Source organism: Camellia sinensis, chromosome 12 (genome assembly GCF_055761805.1).
Source record: "Camellia sinensis isolate YWXY chromosome 12, ASM5576180v1, whole genome shotgun sequence".
Taxonomy (NCBI): domain Eukaryota; kingdom Viridiplantae; phylum Streptophyta; class Magnoliopsida; order Ericales; family Theaceae; genus Camellia; species Camellia sinensis.
This window is the reverse complement of record NC_138972.1, coordinates 122259117-122280098: the sequence shown is the minus strand read 5'-3', so window position 1 is coordinate 122280098 and position 20982 is coordinate 122259117. Positions and strand designations below refer to the sequence as shown.

The following is a 20982-nucleotide window of genomic DNA, read 5'->3' as shown; positions in this document are numbered from 1 at the left end:
GGACCATAACCTTTTAAAGGTTGTAATTGGTTTTCATAACTGAAAGGTAATGAAAACCAATAAATTAACCATTATTGGTTTCATAACTGAAAAGTAATAAAAACCAATCAATTAACCATTATTAGTTTCATAACTGAAAAGTAATAAAAATCAATAAATTAACCATTATTAGTTTCATAACTGAAAGGTAATAAAAACTAATAAATTAACCATTTTTATTATTGGTTTTAAAACTGAAAGGTAATGAAAACCAACTTTAACCAATATGTTTTAATTTCTATTTCTGCCCCTCATAGAAATAGAAATTATACAACTAGTATCTACACATTAGGTCCATAACACATATACCCTTAAGCCTATTAACTAAATTGAATCACTTAAATTGTAGGCTTCTTATAAATGATAACACCACATTTAATTATGTGGTCCCATTGAGACATTATCTAACAATCTCCCACTGGACCACATATGTATCCTGAAAAATGTGCTTAACTTTAGTGAGCTCAGAAATTTGTTATCATAACTTGAGGGTATCCAAACAATCTTGTCCATTAACTATATTAATATAGGGATCAAAGTGGTCTTCGTTACATTAATCGTAACTCGACCCACCAATGGTCACGTATACGAATACAGCTAAATGACATAGATCAATCATGGATGCGTAGCATGGAAATTACATGTGATGTGATCCATACATGCCTATTTCCAACTGGTCCTACTTAACTTTATTGAGATCAATACTTCACAGTACGTAACAGAGTGTAATAAACTGAATACCTCATTTCTGCAGAAATTAATCTAATTACATAGATAAAACTCAAGGCTGACATAAAGCAGTAATATAAATTCAAACTCCCACTAAACCAGAATGTTCTCAAATAGAACAACACCCATATGAGCAGTGTGCTCATGAAAGACCTTGGGTGGTAGTTTCTTCATAAGTGGATCCGCTATCATGGAGTTTGTCCCAATGTGCTCTATGGAAATCTGTCCACTCTGCACTCTTTCTTTTACAACTAGGAACTTGATATCAATATGCTTTGATTTTGTCGAGCTCCTGTTGTTATTGGAATATAAAACTGCAGACTTATTGTCACAATATATCTTAAGTGGTCTTTCAGTGCCTTCCAAAATACGCAACCCAGTGACAAAATTCCGCAGCCATATCCCTTGGTTTGATGCCTCATAACATGTTACAAACTCTGCAGCCATGGTGGATGAAGCTATGAGCGTCTGCTTTGCAGACCTCCAAGAAATTGCTCCGCCAGCTAACAGATAAATATAGCCTGATGTAGATTTCCTACTGTCTTGGCATCCAGCAAAATCGGAGTCGGAATATCCAATGACCTCTAACTTATCCGATCTCCTGTATGTGAGCATATATTCCTTTGTTCTCTGTAAATATCGCATAACACGCTTGACTGCTTTCCAATGATCCATGCCAGGATTACTTAAATATCTGCCTAACATGCCAATTATAAACGCAATATCCGGACGCGTACATACTTGAGCATACATTAGACTCCCTACAGCCGAGGCATAAGGAATCTTCTGCATTTCTTGAATTTCAAGACTGTTCTTCGGGCATTGGCTGAGACTAAACTTGTCTCCCTTAGCAACCGGGGTTTCAACTGATTTACAATTTTGCATGCCAAATCTAATGAGTATTTTTTTCGATATAGCTCCTTTGTGATAATCCTAGAATACCCCGAGAACGATCTCGGAGTATTTCGATTCCTAATACAAAGGAACAATTACCTCATCTTGAATGGGGGTTTGAACTATATTATCTTGAACAACATTGTCTGGTTGAGGATTCGAAATTACTTCTCGAGCAATGACAGGTATAGGAACCTGTGATTGGTCAAAAGTAGTAGTAGGAAGTGGGATTACTCCTGCTTCCTCCTCAAAGACAATGTCTCTAACTGGATTTCTCCCCCCAAACTCAACATCCTCAAAAAATGTTGCAATTCCCGTCTCAAATATTGACCTATTTGTGGGATCATAAAACTTGTAACCCCGTAATCGTTCGGCATAGCCAATAAAGTAGTTGCTAATGGTTTTAGAGTCTAATTTTCGTTCATGAGGTTTATAAGGCCTCGCCTCAACAGGATAACCTTTTAAACAATTATGCTCACATTAAGTTACCAAACAGATAATCTCTAAATAAATTAATTTAATAACAACATCTCAAGATACCTAGCACAACATTAATACCAAACCTTTGGGTAGTGATATTAACTGTAAGTGGTATTCTTGTTGTAATGATCAAACATTGACAATAAGTTATGTCAAATAACAAATCTATCTTTTGATGGATTTATTATTCACATTAGGTTTCCTTGACAATTGGCACATGTTTATCACCACAAAATGTGTGTGTAATTCTGCCGTCTTAATCATGTCTTTGGACCGATAAATACCCGCATGAGATACACAGACATGAATTTCAAAACATTCCATATAAAACAATCTAGACAAGAGAGATCACTTTTGTGACATCTTGTTTGAATTGATTTATATTTAGAACATTAGAAAATTAAATTTCCGTAGACGTTGTATGAAATTACATTAAATTTAAAGATTTCTAAATTTGTTACCCCGTATATGTTATATAATCTGAATCCATCCCAATTATATACATATATATATATATATATATAAATACATGATGTTCACCATTTGAAAAATGAACCGCCCATCCGAATTATGTTCCATTTCCAGAAAACAAAACAGAATTTGCAGCAGAGGGAAAAACAGAAATACAAAAAATAGAATCTGATTCCAAGAAACTAAATAGGATGAATAAAAGCATATCTATTCTGATAATACACATGATATAACCGCTCTGATACCACTTGTTAACATAAATTTCAGAACTTCATGTTTCGGATCATTTACCATGTATATCATCAAGAAAACAAGACTAAAACAACATACCTGAATCCATCGATGAACGGTTAAACGGAAGCGTCTGATTGTCAATAAAACCTTTGATATTGACTATGTTATTGCCTTCTAATCCTTTCCCTTATGTGCCTTATGTTTCTCCTTGAGAGGATTTAGAAAACAAAACAGTATTCTTGTTTTTTCACTCTTGGGAAGGAATAGGGACCATAACCTTTTAAAGGTTGTAATTGGTTTTCATAACTGAAAGGTAATGAAAACCAATAAATTAACCATTATTGGTTTCATAACTGAAAGGTAATAAAAACCAATAAATTAACCATTATTAGTTTCATAACTGAAAGGTAATAAAAACTAATAAATTAACCATTATTATTATTGGTTTTAAAACTGAAAGGTAATGAAAACCAACTTTAACCAATATGTTTTAATTTCTATTTCTGCCCCTCATAGAAATAGAAATTATACAATTAGTATCTACACATTAGGTCCATAACACATATATACCCTTAAGCCTATTAACTAAATTGAATCACTTAAATTGTAGGCTTCTTATAAATGATAACACCACATTTAATTATGTGGTCCCATTGAGACATTATCTAACATCAATAAGTTAATAAATTAACTTTTTTCCTAGGCCTATTTTGAAAAGTGAATTTTTATTTTTTATTTTTTGACTTATTATAAAATAATGTGCAAAAAATAATAATAATAATAATAATATATGACCTAAATAAGTTAATAAGCTGACTTCTTTTATCATTCTCAAAAGAGGCCTTATACTCATAAATTCATTGTAGATGTGGCAAAAAAATTGAACCCTCCATTGTTAAATGTATAATAAATCAAAAGTTAATATATATCAAATATATTATTGGGGGTAGAATTAAACATTTCCCAATCAATGATAAGCCCAGCCACAAAACAAATTACATGCAATGCAACAGAAAATATATATATTTTGGGAAAATTAAAAGAAAAATATTTTTGTAATAAAATAATTTTTTAATTTTTAATTTTGTCAATTGAAATTGAAATTGAAATTTTAAATTGTTTATCTATTTTTATTTAGTAAAATTGATAGAAAAATATTTGTTTAGTCATTAAACTATATCGATGTACATAAAATGATTAAAATACTATTATTAAATTTAATGACAAAAATATTATTTTTTAGTCAATTTTATTTGACGAAAATAAATAAATTGTTTAAATTAAAAACAAATCAAAATATTAAAATTTAAATTAATAAAAATTAAAAATTCATAATTTATTTTGTCACAATGATCATTTTATTTTATTTTTTTGTAATTTCTCCTAAATTTTTTGTATTTAATTTTGAGACATGACATAATAAGTATCATTACTATGAAGAATGATGTAAAGTATTATTTTAAAACCAAATAATCTCTCTTAGAGACTGTTTGGCATGTGATTTTTTGGGTAAAATTATTAAAAAATCAAAACATCCATCACATTACTCTTTTTGTTTTTCCACATGTGTTTTTGTAAAAAAAATGAAAAAGTCAAATAAAGTGATTGTTTGGGATTTTCTTATTTAGTGTATTTTTTGACTTTTTCTAAAATAAAAAAAAATATATAAATAAATATGATCCAAATAAATACACTTATTTTTCAAATAATTTCTAATTCCCAAACGAGCCACAATCTGGAGATACTAATAAAAAAAAATTAAGACATAACGTTATTTATATTATAATCTAATACCAATTACGTAATTGAGTGACAAAATATAACTAACTCAATAAGCATCGTATGATTTTTAATTTATAATTTTTTTCTTAAAGTTTAAATACTGCAAAAGAGAGATTGAGTTTAAAAATAATAGAAGTTTGTCTTTAGTCCATCCATTCAGCTTGATCCAATAGGTTAACAAGAAATTTTGGATTAAGCACATTACTAGTTCTTAAAATATGTATCATTTTTGGTATCTATTTTTGTAATTTTTTCAATTTGTGTAAGAGAGGTTAACTTGAGCCTATTAAATTAATTAGGCCTAATCGGAGTCTAATCGGAAAACCCAAAATTAGTGGACCTAGAGAAATTATCGCCAAGTAGGCTAAAGTGAATTATATTGAACAAGCCTGCAAGAAAGTCAGCAAATTGAGTCGAGAAAGACCCATCATGTTTATATCTCTGAAGAGAGCCCAACAAGCTCATCCAAAGAGACCTAGGTCATACGATCATCCGATAAGGTGAACTGTTGCTTTTAGAGAAGATAAAACCCTCAGAGAAGATCCATCATTTGAGGTATTTGTTTAGTCTTGAAATGGCTCAAAATCATGAATCTAGAGGCCTATTTGAGCTTGGACTCGAAAAGATTCGGATCCACAAACCCAAAGATCCGAAGTGCTTGGCTTTGAACGGATTCAAATACAAAACTCGCTTTGTTAATGAGTCCCAGAACACCTATGGGTTCGGAGCTTTACGGGATCGACGCACCAGAACCATGGAATGATGGAGTTTGAACAAAGAACTTGATCCCGAGAACAATGTGTGAAGATAAATTCACTCTTCGGTTAAACTAGTCTATACCCGAATCAAGGTGACACGATTTAAGGGGTCCCTGAGACTCGACAATATTTGCGGAGGGCGTCCTTTGGGATCACCCCTGACTCTTTGGGATGATTGATGATCATTGGTTAGATATGGCTAAGAACAAGGATTCGTTGAGGGGTTGATCTCCTCTTTGGGATTTTTCTCATCCTCAAAGAGATCACTTCTTCGGATAAAATAGCTAGAGAGAATATTTCCCATGTGCCTTGCACATAGACTCCATCGTACATCATGAGGTACCTATAAATAGTACACGCTTGTGGCTTTACAATGGAATGGATTTTGGAGAGACAATTTTTTGGAGAGAATTAGTTTCCCTTCTCCATTATCTATCTTGAGAGTGAAAGTGGGAGATCCATAGGAAAACCTTGCCATTATTCTCTCTCTAACTACTTTGTCTTATTCTTCACCGAATCTCTTATCTCCATCATCTCTTTACTATTGTGTTTCTAATTGTAACCATTGAAGAATTTAAGCCTCTCGTCATTCCTAGAATATTCAAAGTTTCCAAACATTCAAATTTTTCGGCAAACATTTGTAAATTTTGGCCACCTTCGAATTTTTCGGCGACATCCCCAAACCCTTTCGTACAATTTGATTCATGAGATTTATGATTTGAGTTTGAATGGTCCAATTGCTAACAAACATTAGCTTAATCTACAAATAACAGGCCTACTACGGAAATTCACATTGATAATTTGATCAGTTTAATGTGTGGGACTTGTCAACTAATTCATCCCTACAAAAAGATCGCGTTGATTTGATATCGATAACTATTTGATCATATTAAATTTGTGTTAATGGTAACTAATAACTGTGATCTAATCAAGTGGTTATGGTTATCTGATCAACATGATTTTTTAAAAAAATTAAATACTTGATGAGGCCCATATACTGAGTGGTCTAGATTATTGATACGTGTTCCGTAGTGGGTCCATAGAGGCCTAATAGGATGTTCCAATTGGGAAACCTAATTGAAGAGAAGCTAAATCCTAATAATTATTAGAAAAATGATTGATCAATCGAATTTGAGCTCGCCTGAATTGTCCGAATTAATAAGTCAGACAATCAGGGTCACTTTTATCAACTACTGTTGTCATCCTTATCAACCACGATCGTTATCATCGTCTATCGGTGTGCCAATTGGCATCTGCCCGATGATTGACATCTTACCGGATGACCGGTCGAACGATTGTCATGCACAAATTTGGACGAATCCAAATTCGATGGATAAGGTTTTCTTGTCATTATTATAAGAGTAAGAAAATTATTTCATATCTAAGGTTTGAGAGGAAAGAAAATGAAGAATGACAGGAAGATGTATGATTCATGAATTTTGATGGATGTGTGATTCATGAATTTTGATAGAAATATAAATAAAAGAAGAAAAAAAAAAAGAAGGTAAAATGTTAGTAAAATATAGAAGTATGTCAAAAAAAAAAAAAAAAAAATTCTATTCACTCAAGTAAACGAATTCAAATTTTTTTTTTTTGAAAAGTTATATAAAAAAAATTAAAAGTCAAAATAAGCAAAAAAAAAAAATCATTATTTTATTTATATTGTTTTTTTTAATAATTATTTAATTTTTTGATGTCTTTAAAAGGCTGATTTTTTATAATAAAAAAAATTAAAAAGAAAATAACTTAAAGATTAAAATAAATCAAAAACAAAATCAAGCAAACCCCAACAAACATCCAATTAGCATAGGCAACGTGAGATAGGTAAAATTGTTTTAAAAAGATGGTTAAAAGTTAATTTTTTAATTTTTAATTTTTTTTAAATATGTAAAAAATATGATAAGTAATATAACCTAAATTAATTTAAAAATTGAGAACCAACTATTAACCCATTTTTCAAAGAATCTTCAGTCGTCGTCCCGATCAATTGATAGTTTGATCAAATCCCAAATCACTCCATTGGAATGCGCGATATCAAATCAAGCTTTTTTTTTTTAATCAAATTTAAGTGAAATTTGATGAAAATTTTGAATAAAACATTGGATATGCTCTAATAAATTATTTAAATTTATTTTTATACTATCAAAATGATTTCTTTTTTTAACTATTTATTTTTATTAGTTAAATATAACTAATAAAAAAATGTACAATTTAACTTCTTTTTTTCAAATAAAAATCACCTCAAATCCGTATCATTGTCCATGATTAACCTTTTTTCCCAACTCATTTCTATCCCTCTATCTATTTTTTCTATTCACCATTGTTATTACTCTTCTCTTGGGATGTAATTTTGGCCCAGTCCATCCGAGCTCGGGCCGGGCCGGACTGGACTCATGTTGGGTCTTACGGGCTCCCTAAAAAAAAATCGGGTCGAGCCGGGACACAGGCCAGAAAACTAAGCCCAGGCCCAAGACCAGGCCCATGAATATTCGGGCTTTGGGCGGGCCTAAACAGTTTTTAATTTTTTTTTTATTTTTTGTACCAAAATTTTATTATTTTTCATTAAAAATAACATTGGGTATCGGGTGGCCCGGGCGGGCAGGGCCTCAGGCCGGGCTTTTGGGTGGGCCTTGAGCGGGACCAATGGGCGGGGCCAAGCAGGCCGGGCTTCAAAATAATGGTCCAGGCCCAAGGCCTCAGGCTGGGCTTGGGCTCGGGCCTTAACGGACTAGGCCCACATCGGGTTGCGGACGGGCTTCGGACCGCCCGCGGGTCACGGGCCAAAATTACACCCATACTCTTCTCATTTTTGCATCTTACTGACACCGTTCTCATTCATTTTTTAATGGGTAAATTATAAATACACCTCTTGAGATTTACTTAAATTATGAATTGCCCCTGTAATTTGAAAAATTACAAATATCTCTCCGTCAGAATTTTTTATTTAACAGAATTAATTGAAAAAGTGCAATTCCTAACTGTTCACCAATACAATAATAAAATTATCTGAATTATTAATTGAAATAAAATTTTAACATTATTAAAAATGTTAATTAACTTGATGATTTATTAATAAAATGATCTATTTGTTAAGAAATTAGAAACTTTAGGAGGCGGGATGTAATTTTTAAAACCTTGAGGAGAATCTATAATTTCATTAAACCTCAAGAGAGGTGTAGGTAATTTTTCCTTTTTTAATCCATAGCTAATCTAGCATCACTGATAAATTTTTTTTTTATTAAAATTATCTAAATTATTTATATTTTGCTAGCTAAAATTTATATAAAATTAAACTTTGAGATTCCCTTTCTATAAAATTTTAATGGTAAACAAGTAAACTTCAGAATTCTTAAATTAAACCAATATAATATAACCATAAATGAACCAACATTTTGGGAAATGAAGCAACATTTCCGAACAAGAAGAAAACATCCAAAACTTAAATTTTAATATTTATTGAAGCCCAGTGCATCATTCTCTTTCGCAAGCGTTCTGTCTAATTATTCCCGCGCACCCCAACTCTCTCTCTCTCTCACGCAAAAATCCCACTACCTTCAATATGTATTCAACCTTTAACATTTTGTTTTTTATTTCTGTTTTCATTCTATCGCTCATCACTGGCATATTGTTGTTGTGGGCGTCCTCTGTCATATCTGGTATCGAACTCACAGTAGTGCACTTTTCAAACCGCAACCGCAACCGCAACCGCAACGATGGCGAACCCAACGTCGAGCTTCAGTCTTCCAACAATGGCGACACCGACGATGATCAGTCCGGGTCGTTCGAGTTTCAATTTGCTTCTGGCTTCACACCGAGCTATATGACTCCGGCCGACGAGCTGTTTTTGAACAGTGAGATCCGGCCGATGTCACCACTACAAGCACAGCTCCGATGCCAAGAACACGAAGAGGCCTTTCATCACCATCATCCTGATCGCATTGTGGAGTTGGATACTCCGGCGATCGAGTCAGGCCCTGCTTCGAGGCCTCCGGCGATCGATGCTTCGAGGCCTCCGGCGATCGAGTCAGGCTCTGCTTCGAGGTCTTCATCATCTGGAAGGAAGAAGTGGATATTCAAGGTCTTCACTTGCTCATCATCTTCGAGGGACGAGAAGAAGGAAAAGAATAGCAAAACGCAAAAGCAAAAGCGAAGCAAAAAACCGATCGCCGGAAAACTAGCGAACGGCGTCGGAAAGCGTGCGAATAGAGCACAGGAGACGAAGAAGAAGACCTCCTTGCCGGTAGGGCAAGTACTGCTCGGATGTCTAGGGCTGTGCCCTTGATAGATTTACCAGAATTTTTTTTTTTTTTTTTTTTTGAGCTTAGCTTTATCAGAACTTTGAAATCTGTCCTCTAGGTTGTAATTTAATTGATGATTTTGATTCTTTCAATATGAAGATATTATTAGGTTCTATCCTTGTGGGACTGTGGTGTTTTGGTATGATGTTAAAAAATTGATCTTTTAATTTTTTATATATAAAAAGTCTTATATTGGGTCATCTTTATTAGTGAGTTCCAATCGTATCAAATGAGTGTGAATTTGGCTGAAGAATGAAAAAGGATTGTTGTTGAACATGGTTGGATCCTTCAATACCTGCTTGGTAGTTAGATTATGATTTACGTTGCTAAAGTTGGAGACGTTTATTGTTTATGACTAGACGGAGTGCATACTAGAACATAGTTTGTGTTAAGGGAGAGAGATGGCCACAGAGATGGTGGATGATACTTATTAGTAAATTAATGAGAAGGAGACCTAGTTGAATACCATAAGGTATTCTCAGTTGCATAGTTTCAACTTTCAAGTACAAGAAGTAGAAACATGCATGGTTTGTCTGACCCCATGTGGTTGACTGAACAATAATGGGTTTCGGAAACAGCAAAAACAAGATCAAGATGACCATATGAAAGGTTTTGTTTAGCAGATCAAATGCCCCAACAGTCCTTTTTGTATGACAGTGGTTACCATCTAGTCACAATTGCATACACTGTTGAAGATTGAAATGGCAAGTTGAAGTGGTTTGAGAAGCATAACCTAACCTTGATGACAAGAGCTACTGAAACAACTGGGCTGTCTGTATATTTAACACATAAAGGGGAAGGGTTTCAATAGAAGGGAAAGAATTTCCTTAAATCCTGATGTTGAAAAAATACATTATCTTTAACTTATGAAAAAAAGTATTGACTATAGAAATTACAAAATCCTGACTTGCACTATTGTTGTCTGTTGTTTGTGTTTGATTTTAATAGTGACAAACAACAACAGTATCTAAGAAAAAAAAAAAAAAAAAAAAAAAAAAAAAACCAAAGTTTATTGAGCATCCATTCATATACCCTTGAATAATAGTCAATAAGAAAAAGGGCTCTCTAAAGAACAGGTTGATTGATGGTAATGTTATCTCATTCCTTCTTTGTAACGGGGCTTCGTTTAGGCATTATGTATGGAAAACCAGTGGCACATTTATGTATATTTGTATGGTTTCAGTTTTAGTGCTTTCATTTGGGTTTACCTTCTAAGGGAGAGAGAGAAGGCTGTGGTGTATAAGCAATCAGATTTCTGTTCTTATCATTTTTGTTATTGTTAGAGGGAGAGGGTTTAGGGTTTCCGTATGACATTCCTTCTTGAACCACTATTAGTATTATTGTTGTTATTGAACCAGATATGCAAGAGTGTTACTATTTCCAGTTTTGCGACATTCCTACTTGAACATTTTTAGTATGATTGATTGTCATTGAACCTGATATGCCACAATGTTACTGTTTCCTGTTTTTGTTAAGATGTTTTTACATTTGGTTTATGGTTAGAACATCAGGAAAATTGTCAGATTCCATACTCTAATTGTTGCCTGGTGAAGGAGTTTTAAATTCTCATGCCAGTGTATATTGAGGCTTATTAGAGCAACTTGTTCAGAATGTTTGGTTAATACAACTCAGTGTGTGCAGTAGTTTATGGGTTCTGTTGGTATTTAAAGCAAGTGTAATGTGTGTGAGACTTGGTAATATTTGGCATATCTTCCCTGATTCTCCTGTTTATTTATCCATACAATCCATCTAGCTTTCCAGAATTCCAATAATTTGCTCAGCTCTGTAAGGTGAATTGTTTGGCATACCATTTTTCAGTATATAAGGTTTATGCTCACAGGCGCTTTGTGGAGTTGTTGTTAACTACTTACTCCCTAAGCTTAGTATCATTTCTTTGTAGGTTTTAACTTTTATTATATGAGCTGTAGTGATTGATGTTTGCTTTAAAAATGCTGTTGGACATTTTGCAGGTAGACTCTGAAGGGTGCCCAAATCGGAAGTGCAGCTCTTGTTAGATATTGACATATTTCCGGCTTTTACTTCCCTTTTTATTGTGGGTTTCCTCACTTCTAAAGATTATGGCTCCCAAGACAAGTGTTCAGCTTATTTCCTACTCACAAGAGATTGTAGATGAAGAGCCAATCAATGTATCCTCAAATTGTCTTCCAATCAAGGCTTGTAAATTTGAACCTGCTGGGCATTCTTTTCACACTGCTGCTCTTAGGCTCAGTGGTTTTTTTGAGGAAGAAGATGCAGATGGTGGTGAGCAGAATGTGTCCAATGATAAGGAACAGGAATATGTGCCATGATGCCATCATCAGAGTCATATAGCACTCAAGGTAAAAAAAAATCCGGTGCTGAGGGTAAGCAACAGGATCACTATGCATTGCTGGGCTTGAGCCATTTAAGGTACCTTGCTACTGAGGAGCAGATAAGAAAGAGCTACCGTGAGACTGCTTTAAAACACCATCCTGACAAACAGGCTGCTCTTCTTCTTGCTGAGGAAACTGAAACTGCAAAACAAGCAAAGAAGGATGAAATAGAGAACCACTTCAAGGCCATTCAAGAAGCATATGAGATGTTAATTGACCCTGCGAGGAGAAGAATTTATGATTCCACAGATGAGTTCGATGATGAAATCACTACGGATTGTGCCCCAAGGGATTTCTTCAAGGTATTTGGTCCTGTTTTTATGAGGAATGGGCGGTGGTCAGTTAACCAACCTATACCTTCTTTAGGTGATGAGAGTACTGCATTAAAAGAAGTGGATAGTTTTTATAATTTTTGGTACAGCTTCAAAAGCTGGAGAGAGTTCCCAAATGAAGATGAATTTGATCTTGAGCAAGCTGAATCTCGTGACCATAAGAGGTGGATGGAAAGGCAGAATGCAAAGCTTACAGAGAAGGCTAGAAAGGAGGATTATGCACGGATACGTGCTCTTGTTGACAATGCCTATAAAAGAGACCCTAGAATCCAGAAAAGAAGGGAGGAGGAAAAGGCCGAGAAGCAGAGGAAAAAGGAGGCCAAGTATCTGGCAAAGAAGTTGCAGGAGGAAGAGGCAATCAGGATTGCCGAAGAGCAGAGATGCCAGAAGGAGGAAGAGGAAAGACGTGCTGCTGAAGCTGCTTTACATCAGAAGAAGACGAGAGAAAAAGAGAAGAAGCTATTGCGCAAGGAGCGTACCCGTTTTCGTACACTATCAGGGCCTGTTTTGTCCCAGCATTTGCTTGATGTTACCAAGGATGATGTGGAAAGTCTTTGCTTGTCACTTGAAATTGAGCAGTTGAGGAATTTGTGTGAAAAAATAGAGGCAAAAGAAGGGCTAGAGAAAGCAAAACTCCTTAAAGAGGCACTTGGGTGTAACCATAACTTGAAGGAGGATCAGAAACAAGATAAGACCCCAAAAGAAAACGGCTCTGTTGCGGTTAATGGAAGTGTTATATTAAGCGGCAGCGAGAAAAAGGAGAAGCCTTGGGGCAGAGAAGGGATTGAGATGTTGAGAAAAGGGGTGCAGAAATATCCCAAAGGAACATCTCGGAGGTGGGATGTTATTTCGGAGTACATAGGTACTGGAAGGTCTGTTGAAGATATTCTAAAGGCAACCAAAACTGTTCTTCTCCAGAAGCCCGACAATGCAAAAGCTTTTGACTCATTCCTTGAAAAGAGAAAGCCAGCACAGTCCATTGCGGCACCCCTTACAACTAGAAAGGAAACCGAAGGGGTGTCTACCAGTAACGGGCTTGATGGCAATGATGCTAAGACGGCTAATGCAAAGGAGTCTTCCAGCCAAGGCTCGAACCCAAAAAAATTAGATGATGTGATTGGCGACGATGGGGCTTCTTTGAGTTCGGATCAAGATGTGTGGTCTGCTGTCCAGGAAAGGGCTCTTGTGCAAGCTCTAAAAACATTCCCAAAGGAAACTAGTCAACGTTGGGAACGAGTCGCAGCTGCAATTCCTGGGAAGAATGTGAATCAGTGCAAGAAGAAGTTTGCATTGCTGAAGGAAAACTTCAGAAACAAGAAAAACGTGGTTTAGCTTATTGTGTTCGACTCTGATAATGCAGCAAAGGTGAAAATGCAATTTGAGAAGATTGTCTGGTTGTTTAAATTCAGTACTTTTGAGATAGTAATAGCTTCAGCTACATTATACTCTGGAGAGCAGTTTCCCCCCTGGTTTGATCGTCCGTGTCAGTTATCCTATACAGATCATATATCGAATAGTTTTTTGCAGTTAGAGTCATTAATGGATATATAGGAGGCGATTCTCATCTTGACGCACTCAGTGTCAGAGGTACTGATGATTATTGTAATCTTCTGATATTCTTTTGTTATCCTAATTTTAAATATTGTCTTTAATGTTACCGCACTTGAAGCTTTGTAGGGTGAGAAGGAGCAGAGGAAGGTGACTTTTTTGTAGCATTCTGAAGATGCCTGAAGAATACTTAACATCTTTTGTGGGTAATTTTTTGTCTTGAAAGTATGAAGATATCTCCTTAGCGCCTATATAGGAATGAAAAACATGAATAAAGTGGGATTAGAAATTGTTTCCCATTCATTAATTATGATTCTACATTTTCTTTTTACATTTTTGGTGAGTGGTATATTTTGACCTTGATTAGTGTGCATAAGATATGAATTGCCAAGTTTATTTTCTTCCAAAATTTTGATTTTCCCAGCATAATTGGGAAGGCTCATATGACAAGTTTTGCATGGGTATGCCATGTCTGGGTGTGAACACTGAATTTTTGAGTTTTATCAATGAAATTTTAAGTGTTCTGCGTGGGTAGAGAATGTACATATTAGAAAACATTGTCCGTTTCATGAAGCGATAAATCTTCCCTATGAACATTACACATCTAGGACATAATATCACTTTAATTGACACCTGTTTGAAGGAACCCTTTAATCTTTCTAGGAAACTTCTAAGCTTTCATATCAAACTCCAATTAACAAGCTGATCGCCAACTTGTGATATTATTGCGGACATTGGGGATCAGCTTGTTAATTGGAGTTTGATATGGAAGCTTAGAAGTTTCTTGAAAATATTAAAAGGTTCCTTCAAACAGGTGTCAATTAAAGTGATATTATGTCCTAGATGTGTAATGTTCATAGGGAGATTTATCGCTTCACCTTTGGGAGTGTCTCGACTAGGAGTATCTTGAAAAGCTCCTTTGGGAGTGTCTCGACCCTAGGAAACTTAGGAGTATCTTGAAAAGCCATCAGATAAAAGCTCAGAATGGAGAGGCATACCTTGGAATACTTGGTTTTACTATCATTTTATGGAAATTTTGGAAAGAGAAGAAATAAGGTGGTTGATGACATTGAGAACAATGTTTATAATAACATATATATACCAAGCATAAGCATTCTAGTATATGCCTCATGTAATGTTCACGAGGCTTTCTAGTGGACTTGCCACAAATCTTAGTCATTTCACAAAGCATACAATAAAATACAAATTCAACAATCACACAAGAAGAAACAGCCCAAACAGTACAAGGGGTTAAGACCAACATGTAGATGAGAGTCGATTTTTCTAGACCTAGTGGCTTGATTTATTATGTTAGATGTTGGATTGAAACCTAAATTATGTGTATCATGTTGATTTGACTATGGTTCCATTTGGCAAGGGCTTTTGTGGCTATTTTAGCCATAAAAGACAAAACATGCTATTTTTGTCACAACAAACAAAACATCACATCTAATCCATAATCATTACATTCTTCTTTCACAAAAAAAAGTTCAAAAAGTCAAAAATTCAAAAAGTCTTCAGATCAAGTTTTTTAGTTCAGGTTAAAACAGTTAAAAAAGTCAACTTACCTCCAGATGGAGACTATGTTTTAGTCAAGTTTTTTTTGAAGTCATTATCTTACCACTTTTTACCTGTATAGTTATGATTGATATCTTTATTTGGAGGTAATTATTATGCAATTAATGAAAACAAGTTATGTAATCTACAAATATAAAAGGCTAAAAAAAAAGTGATATCACTTTTTTGTACTTAATTTTTTAAAATTATCACAAGGTTAAAAGTGAAAAAATTAAAGTAAATGGTCTTTTGAAAATGTAAAAAATGTTTTAAAATTAATGATTTTTTTTTTTTTGAAATTAATGAAGATTAAAAAGTGCATTATTATGATTATCATCTTGTGACCAAGTCACTTTTTAGCAACATATTTTTTTTAATGTATTTATGGCCAAAATCAACATCGTCATCATCAGGATCAAGCCAGGGTAATACCAACAAACAAAAAAAAGGAGACAGTTGATGCAAATCTACAATTTCAAAAAAGAAAAGAAAAAAACAAGAACAAAACCACCACAAGTCAACATGATTAATGTATATTCCTTCTAGAAGTTGTGATTTCTCTGGTTGTTCATGGAGCGCATGAGAGACTTTATATAAAATTTTGATCTAGAACAATGTAGTAGTTTTGGATTCTATCACAGTCAACCATATTTTTAAGATTATCATTGTTATATTATTTTGATACAAAATTATATATATATTTTTTGTTTGTAAATCACTTTGCTCATATGTTTATGGACTTCATTCACATTTCATGATGTGAATCGGATTTACAAATTAAAGCTTAGGCTTGTTTGAATTATGGAAAGTTCTATCACCTTATTTTATGTTACAATTATGATATTTGTGACCCTTAGTTATACCTAAGGTGTTCAATATTATTACTGATGATTTATAATCACGATAATATGGGTAAAATATAAATTTCAACATAAAAGATGATGATATCATTTTTCAATATATTTGATGCAACACATACTAAGTGGGTCGGTTATATTTTTTTTCCAATTACTTAACAAAGTAAGTCAATATATCTCACTCATAAAAATTTTCTTTGCGTAATTGGTTTGGATTATTATATAACCAATATCACATAGTGATTGACGGCTACCCCATTCTGTCCGGATGCAATTGCAACACAAAATTTGATTAATTAAGTATAAAACATTGGAGAAATCACTACTTTTATATTTAACAATAGTAACTCAACAAAGTTATACAGAAGATATAGAAACAAAATCATTTTTTTTTGTTTTCACTAAGAAGAATCATAAGGCTCCCCCAACCAAAACCTCTCTCCCCAAATAAAAAAAAAAAAAAAACAAATACAAACTTAAAGAATCAAGAAGACACTGGCCTATTCTAGAATTTTTCCTATCTCATTCTAAATGTTTTTCTCGCTCAGTGATTTTCTTCAATTAAAAAAAAAAGTATAGACTACAATACAAAAGAAAAATAAATTTAAATAAAACTTAAAATTTATTATTGAAATTACACTAACCCATGAACCCCTTTTTGTTTCTCTCTTTTCCTTCCTCCATGCTTCCAACTTCCTCACTTCTTCCCCTAAATCACTCCACACAATCCCCCACAAAAAATTAAAAATAACACCATACCATAACCAACTCACCACAATATCAAGAAAAAATCAAAACCAAAATCACACCCAAGAGTAAATAAGTAAACTCTAAAACTCCTAAATTAAACCAAAACAACATATCATAAATAAAAGGACTAATTGATCTAGAAGAAAACATCTAAAACTAAATGAAGTAACATTTTCTGAAAATAACCCTTTATAAAGTGTTTGGAATCACATAAAAAAGTCATATTATCTTTAGTAATTTTTTATTTACAAGTATATCAAAAAAATAAAAATAAAAATTCTATTCACCTCAAGTAAATCAATTCTATTTTTTTTTTGAAAAGTTATATAAAAAAATTTTAAAAGTCAAAGTAAGCAAAAAAAAAAATCATTATTTTATTTATATTGTTTTTTTAATAATTATTTAATTTTTTGATGTCTTTAAAAGGCTAAATTTTTATAAAAAAAAATAAAAATAAAAAGAAAATAACTTAAAGACGAAAATAAATCAAAAACAAAATCAAGCAAACCCCAACAAACATCCAATTAGCATAGGCAACGCGAGACATGTAAAGTTGTTTTAAAAAGATGGTTAAAAGTTAATTTTTTAATTTTTAATTTTTTTTAAATATGTTAAAAATATGAGAAGTAATATAACCTAAATTAATTTAAAAATTGAGAACCAACTATTAACCCACTTTTCAAAGAATCTCCGGTCATCCTCCCGATCGACTGATAGTTTGATCAAATCCCAAATCACTCTATTGGAACGAGCGATATCAAATCAAGCTTTTTTTTTAATCAAATTTAAATGAAATTTGATGAAAATTTTCAATAAAACATTGGATATGCTCTAATAAATTATTTAAATTTATTTTTATACTATCAAAATAGTTTCTTTTTTTTAACTATTTATTTTTATTAGTTAAATATAACTAATAAAAAAATGTACAATTTAACTTCTTTTTTTCTAATAAAAATCTCCTTCAATCCTTATCATTGTCCATGACTAACCTTTTTTCCCAACCCATTTCCACCCCTCTATCTATTTTTTCTGTCCACCATTGTTACTCTTCTCATTTTTGCATCTTACCGATGCCGTTCTCATTCATTTTTTAATGGATAAATTATAAATACACCTTTTGAGATTTACTTAAATTATGAATTGCCCCCTGTAAATAAAAAAATTACAAATACTTCTCTGTCAGAATTTTTTATTTAACAGAATTAATTGAAAAAGTATAATTTCTAACTGTTCACCTATACAATAATAAAATTATCCGAATTATTAATTGAAATAAAATTTTAACATTATTAAAAATGTTGATTAACTTGATAATTTATTAATAAAATGATTTATTTGTTATGAAATTAGAAACTTTAGGGGGTGGGATGTAATTTTTAAAACCTTGGGGAGAATCTATAATTTCATTAAACCTCAAGAGAGGTGCAGGTAATTTTTCCTTTTTTAATCCATAGCTAATCTAGCATCACTGATTAAAAAAAAATTATTTATATTTTGCTAGCTAAAATTTATATAAAATTAAAATTTGAGATTCCCTTTCTGTAAAATTTCAATGGTAAATAAGTAAATTTCAAAATTCCGAAATTAAACCAAAATAACATAACCATAAATGAAGCAACATTTTGGGAAATGAAACAACATTTCCAAAGAAGAAGAAAACATCCAAAACTAAATGAAGCAACATTTTCTGAAATGGAAATTAAATTTTTTTTTTCAAATAAGAATACATAAAAAAAAATAATTTTAAAAAAATTAAATTCCAATATTTGTTGGAAGCACAGTGCATAATTCTCTTCTCATTCACAGACTGTTCTAAATGAAGCAAAATCGCACCCACTGGTAAATAAGCAAACTCTAAAACTCCCAAATTAAACCAAAACAACATATCATAAATAAAAGGACTAATTGATTTAGAAGAAAACATCCAAAACTAAATGAAGCAACATTTTCTGAAATGGAAATTTTAATTTTTTTTCCAAATAAGAATACATAAAAAATAAAAAATTAATTTAAAAAAAATTAAATTCCAATATTTATTGGAAGCACAGTGCATAATTCTCTTCTCATTCATAGAGCGTTCTAAATGAAGCAAAATCGCACCCACGGGTAAATAAGTAAACTCGAAAACTCCCAAATTAAACCAAAACAACATATCATAAATAAAATAACTAATTGATTTAGAAGAAAACATCCAAAACTAAATAAAGCAACATTTTCTGAAAATAACCCTTTGTAAAGTGTTTGGAATCACAAAAAAAAAATCATATTATCTTTAGTAATTTTTTATTTAGAAGTATGTCAAAAAAAAAAAAAAAAATTCTATCCACCTCAAGTAAACGAATTCAAATATTTTTTTTTGAAAAGTTATATAAAAAAATTTTAAAAGTCAAAATACGCAAAAAAAAAAAATCATTATTTTATTTATATTGTTTTTTTTAATAATTATTTAATTTTTTGATGTCTTTAAAAGGATGAATTTTTATAAAAAAAAATAAAAAAAAAAGAAAATAACTTAAAGACGAAAATAAATCAAAAACAAAATCAAGCAAACCCCAACAAACATCCAATTAGCATAGGCAACGCGAGACAGGTAAAGTTGTTTTAAAAAGATGGTTAAAAGTTAATTTTTTTATTTTAAATTTATAGCGATCCCGGGTTTACCCTTGTTGAACAGTGATCCGGACATGTGTCCGTGGATGTTGGTAGTTGTTTATTATCTTGTTTGCATCTTTTTTACTTTGTATATTGAGTTATGGGATGTGTTGGGCAGGTTTGTTATAGGTTGGTTGTGTTTGGGAGCCTAGTGTTGCTGCCCAGATTTTTGGACCTTCGCTCGAGCGAGGAGTTTGTCGCTCAAGCGAGAGTGAGGTTCGTGTCTGGTGGGTCGAGCCAGGGTGGCTTCGCTCGAGCGAGTGTTGCGTCTGGTTCTGGACCTGAGAGTTGCCTTTCTTGGCTCGAGCGAGCTTTTCTTGGCTCGAGCGGTCTGGGTTTTTCTTCGCTCGATCAAGAACTTCTTGGCTCGAGCGAGAGTTTCTGTGTCTGGTCGCTCGAGCGACCAAGGCTTCGCTCGAGCGAGCGTGTTTTATATCAGCGGACAGTAGCGTTTTGAACATCACTTTTTCATCTTCTTTTTTTTGATTAAACCTAGATTCGAGACTCTCTCTCTCTACACTTATATTCTCTCTAAGAATTGATCTCCCTAGAGTGTGAATCTAGCCTAGGGTCTTTGTTAAAAAGATAGAGGGCACTGAGAGCTTTGTTTTAATCTGAAAAAAGTTTGGATTTGGAGCAAGTTGATCTTCGAGTCTTCATCTCCTTTTTGGCTTAAACTTCGAGGTAGGGATACCCTACTCCTCTCTATGGATTTTGTCTTTAAATTTTGGTATTTTGAGATGTTGGGCTTGGCTTGGTAATTTTGTGAAAGTTTGGGGCTTTTGTGCAATTTTACAAAAATTGGGGTTTTATTCATAATAAACCTAGATGCATGTTTGGCATAGAGAAATGGAATAAATTTTGAATCATTGATGAAAATGGGACCTAAGGGTTGAAATGGTAATTATGGATAACGACCTAATTACATTGTTTAATTAATTGGGATAATTAATTGTGAGAAATGAGGAAATGAAATGTTGATTGAATATCCATTATGCATTTATTTTCTGTTTAGAAATAACTGCTTTGGGCTATCGGTGGAGGATAGTCGTGATTGTTGTAGACAATGCATGATGATTAGGCAAACTGAAACTAATCAATGAAATATGTCATGGAACTTGACGGTTGATAGAATACATTAACTGTATGTATTGGGTGATTGTATATAGAACCAATGTGTTTATATACGTTATGTGTAGAGGAGGAGATAGGGGATGTACTCCGCG

General features: G+C 32.9%; 3 pseudogenes across 1 annotated transcript; 2 read left to right on the top strand and 1 right to left on the bottom strand.

Moving 5' to 3' along the window:
* LOC145789121 (mannosyl-oligosaccharide glucosidase GCS1-like) overlaps positions 1–20982 on the bottom strand; it is a 377152-nt pseudogene that overhangs the window by 97460 nt on the left and 258710 nt on the right.
* LOC114293746 (uncharacterized) overlaps positions 1–20982 on the top strand; it is a 67252-nt pseudogene that overhangs the window by 36406 nt on the left and 9864 nt on the right.
* LOC145804750 (uncharacterized) lies at positions 11732–14346 on the top strand (annotated as a pseudogene). Its single transcript, XR_014347128.1, has 2 exons — positions 11732–13976; positions 14067–14346. The product of XR_014347128.1 is annotated as an uncharacterized LOC145804750 (transcript).